Source organism: Lactuca serriola, chromosome 5 (assembly GCF_051521515.1).
Source record: "Lactuca serriola cultivar US96UC23 chromosome 5, Lser_US96UC23_V15, whole genome shotgun sequence".
In the NCBI taxonomy this organism is placed as follows: Eukaryota; Viridiplantae; Streptophyta; class Magnoliopsida; order Asterales; family Asteraceae; genus Lactuca; species Lactuca serriola.
The window spans coordinates 331,333,976-331,339,307 of record NC_136412.1 but is presented as its reverse complement, the minus strand read 5'-3'; the positions used below and the strand labels follow the sequence as shown (position 1 = coordinate 331,339,307).

Sequence of the window (5,332 nt, the reverse complement as noted above, 5' to 3'; positions counted from 1 at the left end):
AACCCTTTCTAAACTTGTTAATAATTAGGTTAATTTGATAGCAAGTAGATTAATTAGTAACACCGTTCCCTGTGATCGACACCTGACTTACCCAAGCTATACTATAATCTGACTAGGTACACTGCCTATAAGTGCATAGTTAGTTTAAGTTTGTTAGGTTATAAATATTAAAATTAGTGGGTACTTTCGTGCACATCAAGTTTTTGGCGCCGTTTCCGGGGAACGGCTTAGTTTATTAGCTTATTTATTTGCATTAAGTTAATCGATCCTTTTTGTGGGGTAAAACCCGCAAAAAGTTAATTTTTCAGCAAGGTTTAAATTTTTTTTTATCACAGAGTCCACGACGTGGACAGATACACGCCACGACGTGGTTTCTGAGAATTTTAGTTTTTAGTTTTTAGTTTATTTTTCTATTTCAGATTTACATTTTTTTTTATTGTGTTTAGTTTGCAGGAGTTCATGACCAGAGGATCTACCACACCTTTGGTGCCACCGATTGAAGATCCAGAAGTTGCACTTCACAAGAAGACTGATAAGAAGATGCCATTGCAAGAGCTAAAGTCATCATTTTTAAGGAAGTCGGGAAAGAAGACAAGAGATTCAAGTTCATCCTCAAGGCACAAGAGCAATTTTGAGCACTTTGATCAAATACCCGTCCAAACCGAATCTGAATACGATACCGAGCCTGAATTTGAAGAACATACGAGCGAACCCGAGAACGAGCCAAGGAACGAGATAGCAGCAATTGAGGGGATGTCTATGGGAGCTTACAAGAAGTGGATCCAAGAAGATGTGGGTCCCGGTTTAGTCCAACTCGTAATACCTGCCACTGCCACATTCGAGCTTAAGGGGCACATCTTGACTACGCTGAAGGATATCCCATTTTTTGGGAAAGATCATGAGGATGCTTTTAAGCATTTAGATGAAGTCAATGACATTGCGGATTACTTCAATGTCCCAAATGTCAACAGAAACACCGTCTTGCTTAGGATGCTTCCCATTACTTTCAAGGGAGCTGCTAAAAAGTGGTTAAAATCACTTCCACTGGGCACAATCACCACTTGGGCTCAAATGCGTGAGAAATTCCTAGACCAGTTTTACCCGCCATCCAAGATAGCTAAACCCAAGAAGGCAATATCCAACTTTGAGCAACAACCGAGGGAGTCATTATACGAAGCATGGGAGCGGTACAAGGGCTTACTTAGAAATTGCCCTCAGCATGATCTAAAGGTGCAACAAGAGATGTCAATCTTTTATGATGGGGTCAACGTTATGACGAGACAACTCCTTGTCTCTCAAGGACCTTTGACAAAGAAAAATCCAAGGGAGGTCAAGGAGTTGATTGAATAATTCGCGAAGCACTCTCGCGAATACCACAACCCTAGGCAAGATGGAATCAAAGGCGGTGGAGGGGCCCAAACTAAAGAGATAGCAGCCATGATGGTTATGCTAAATAATATGGACCGGAGGTTGACACAAATGGACCACTCAATTCATTCCATAAGAGTGGGTTGCGAGAGGTGTAGTGGTCCACACTTGACCAAGGACTGCAATTTAGATGAGTTTGGGAACAGAAAAGCTCAAGTGTGCTACTCGGGTGGGGATAAGTTTGATGAAGACTGGAGGAAACCAAATAAGGAGTGGCTGCCATATGAAGAGTATAAGAAGCAAAAAGAAGAGAAGTATAGGCAGACAGGTCGAGGCTTTTATCAAAAGGAGCAGCCACCAGCTAAGAAGAAACCCGATCTAAAGACCATGTTGATGAAGTTTATAGAAGCTTCGGAAAAGAGACACGATGTTATGGATTCTGCTATTAATGAACAACAAACTTTAATAAAGAATCAGCAAGCCTCCATCAATAACCTTGAAGTACAACTTGGTCAACTAGCCACTCTGGTTCATGAGAAGCTATCCCCAAAGAATCCTGAAATGAAGACCCAATCTCATGTAATGGCCATAGATACTAAAGAAGAGGCTATCTCTGAGTTCTTGGAGGCATTAAAAGAAGAACCACAACAACCTGATCCAAAACCAAGGAAGCCAAAGTTCGAAAGTGAAGGGGTTGCTGAAACAGCTGCGCCACGACGTGGCCCTTGTCTGAACAAAAAGTGCCTGAGCCCGTTCCTGTTTATCAGCCGCCTTTGCCGTTTCCATCCCAAGCAGCTATTAGTCCACTAGAAAGAGAGCATCTAGAGTTTGTTAAACACGTGAATGGAATCCCGATTAATACTCCCTTAGTCGAGTCCTTATCCAAAATTCCAGAGTATCAAAGATTACTACAAGCCTTGATAGACACCCGTAACCAATTAAAGAAGCATTCTAAGGTGATTCTAAGTGAGCAAAGCTCAAAAGTTGTGCTGGGAGAGATACCTGAGAAGATGGGGGATGTTGGACGCCTCACTCTTCCGTGTGAGTTTGGTAACAAAATGAAGGTTAATGCTTTAGCCGATTTTGGGGCTAGCATTAATTTGATGCTGTAACACCGTAAATTTTCAAAATAATTTTTCGCAAATATAAAAACATTTCTCATTTAATTTCATAAAACGTTAAGATTAAAATTCCAAATCATGTCATACAAATCCCAAGATCTCATAAATACATATCAAAAGTCCCCTGAGTGTGTACGGATCAAGCCGGCGCCTTCCCACGGTCATCGCTAGTACCTGAAACAACAACACTAACACTGTAAGCATGAAGCTTAGTGAGTTCCCCAAAATACCACATGTAAAACACATATTAGCCACTCGAGGCTGTAACCCTATGGGTCCGTGCACCCAGACTCTGTGAACCCTCAGGTTCTAACTCTAGGAACCTTCCGGTCCCAACTCTGTAAACATGCACAGCATAATCACATATAAATAATGCAGTACAACACATAGCATACACATAACATACACATACCAACACATAGCTCTGATTACCTACTCAAGGTAAAGTATAGTGAGAAGACTCACCTCGCGTGTCTCGGTATCTCACGAATCCTGGAAATCCCTCGTGCTCGATCCTCCGAGCTCTAATCCTCCTATAATATCACATGACTCTAATTAACAGTTTTTATCTCTAAGGTTGACTATCCCTAAGAAGTCAACACAGGTCAAATCTGGTCAACGGTCAACTTTGACCGGACTCGGCGAGTGCACAAGGGCAACTCGGCGAGTCTAGACGTTTCCACCAACACCCTAGGATTCCCTTTTTACTCGTCGAGTACTCCCCCTGGCTCGACGAGTTCCACCTGGCAGAATCGCGGGGCCACCCCGACTCAACTCGCCGAGTTCCAAGAACAACTCGGCGAGTCCCAGTTCGACTCAGTCCACCTGTCAACCCTCTCTAACTCGCCCTGACTCACTGAGTCAACCCATGACTCGACTGGACCACTCACTGGCCGGTCCAAGGCAATCTTCAAGCTACTCGCCAAGTCTGTTCATCAGACTCGGCGAGTCCATGCCATGCAATCGCTCAAACTCGCTTCTAAGGTCAGATCTGTTCCAACAATTCATAGATCTGGCCTTTCTAGACTGATTCACCACGTAAAGCCCCAAACTTGATGCACATACAACCTCTATATGGCTATAAATGAAGGAATACCAACAAATATCACTACCCAAGGTTATGACCTCCATTGCTCTCCATAAAGCTTGATGAATGAGGCTCTCTGGACCTCTATGGATCCAGATCCGAAGCCTCATCACTAGCAAGGGACTATTTGGCCATCAAATCAACTCAACAAGGCCACAAGAAACCCTAAATCCAACTATACTCCACAAAACAGAAGATGAACCGAAATCATACCTCTAGATCGATGATCTAAGCTTCAAATCCGTAGAATAGCAACCTCCTTTGCCTCCTCTTGGCTAGAACCTCCCTCCTCTTTGCTAGACAACACACAAAGGTCAAGAAATGCTTCCTTTCTCTCCCAAATCGCCAAAGCACTCTAGGGGTTCTCTCTATGGACTGTTGGGTACAAATGACGGCCATAAGACCCTTTAAATAGGTCCCAAACCCGAGAAATTAGGGTTTCATTAAACAGCGCGGACTCGCCGAGTCCAGATCCTGGACTCGCCGAGTCCAATCAAATCCCGCGTCCAGAATCGTGATCCTACTCGGCGAGTTTGAGCTCCAACTCGCCGAGTCCCCTCTCAAAACACCAAAAATCAAAGCAATAAAGGATACCTGGAAATCCGGACTGTTACAGATGCCTTTTTCATTATATCAAAAGTTGGAAATTCAGAAGATGAAGGCTACAAGAATGACTATTCACATGGCGAACCATTCAGTAACACAACCCCGGGGCATCGTGGAGGATATTTTAGTGAAAATTGGAAAATTTGTTTTTCCAATATATTTTGTAGTGTTGGATATGAAGGAAGACCCCGATGTCCCAATTATCATTGGTCGTCCATTGCTTAACACTGTTGGAGCTCTTGTTGATATTCACGAGTCGAAGCTCACCTTGAGGGTTGGAGATGAAAATAGAAGTTTTTGAGATAGAAGATGGCTTCCAAAGGAATCATGTTAAACAAGAGGTGTTCACAATCAATGAAGATAATGAATTAGAAGAACTAGAAAAGCATATGGAAGAAGAGATCAAGACAGTTCATCAAGTCAAAAGAACAAAACCAAGAGCATTTGTTCCCTATTTAGTTGAAGTCATTGCTTACAAGAGTCCACCTTCTTGGGTAAGCAAAGAAGATGATGAGATGACAAGTGATGAAGAAGATGTTACTTCAAAGGTGACAAGGAAAATGGTGAAGGAAGAGACAAGTAGTATGGAGCTGAAGAGTGAAGAAAAATTAAAGACTCAAGGGATTAAACGCAAGTTCGATGTAGATGAAGTCAAGACAAAGAAGGAAAATTCGAAGAAGGTGTACAAAAGACATGTGCAAGCTTACAAGAGGCGTTTCAAGGAACAAAAGGTCTAGCTGGTGATGCACTCTTCAGAAGATTCAACGTAGGAGGCACGGAGTCCAGCTCAAGACTCCAAGAAAAAGAAGCGCTTCTCGGGAGGCAACCCGAGCTTGGTTTGCATTTTCTTTTCTTTTAATTTTTTAGTTTTAATTAGGAAAGATATCAACTCATCGTCTAATAACTGGTACTTGGTAAGAATTAGTTGTGGGGAGCTTTAATTAATAAATGGAATACAAAGTAGTTAGTTAAAATTTGTTATTTTACTCATTTTTTCGATCAGACATAACCCACGTTGTGGCCTGTCAATGCCACGTCGTGGTTAAAGAGCAATTACGGGGATAAGATGAAAAAAAAAATTTAACAGATTATGATCTTTCAAAATCCAAGACATGGTAGAGCCTGCCATGACGTGGCCTTTAAAAAGTCA

General features: G+C 42.3%; 1 non-coding gene across 1 annotated transcript; it reads right to left on the bottom strand.

The window, feature by feature from the left end:
* Positions 1–1,119: 1,119 nt before the first annotated feature.
* On the bottom strand, positions 1,120–1,226 carry LOC145055894 (small nucleolar RNA R71). Its single transcript, XR_013685441.1, has one exon. It is a non-coding gene; the product is annotated as a small nucleolar RNA R71 (small nucleolar RNA).
* Positions 1,227–5,332: the final 4,106 nt, after the last annotated feature.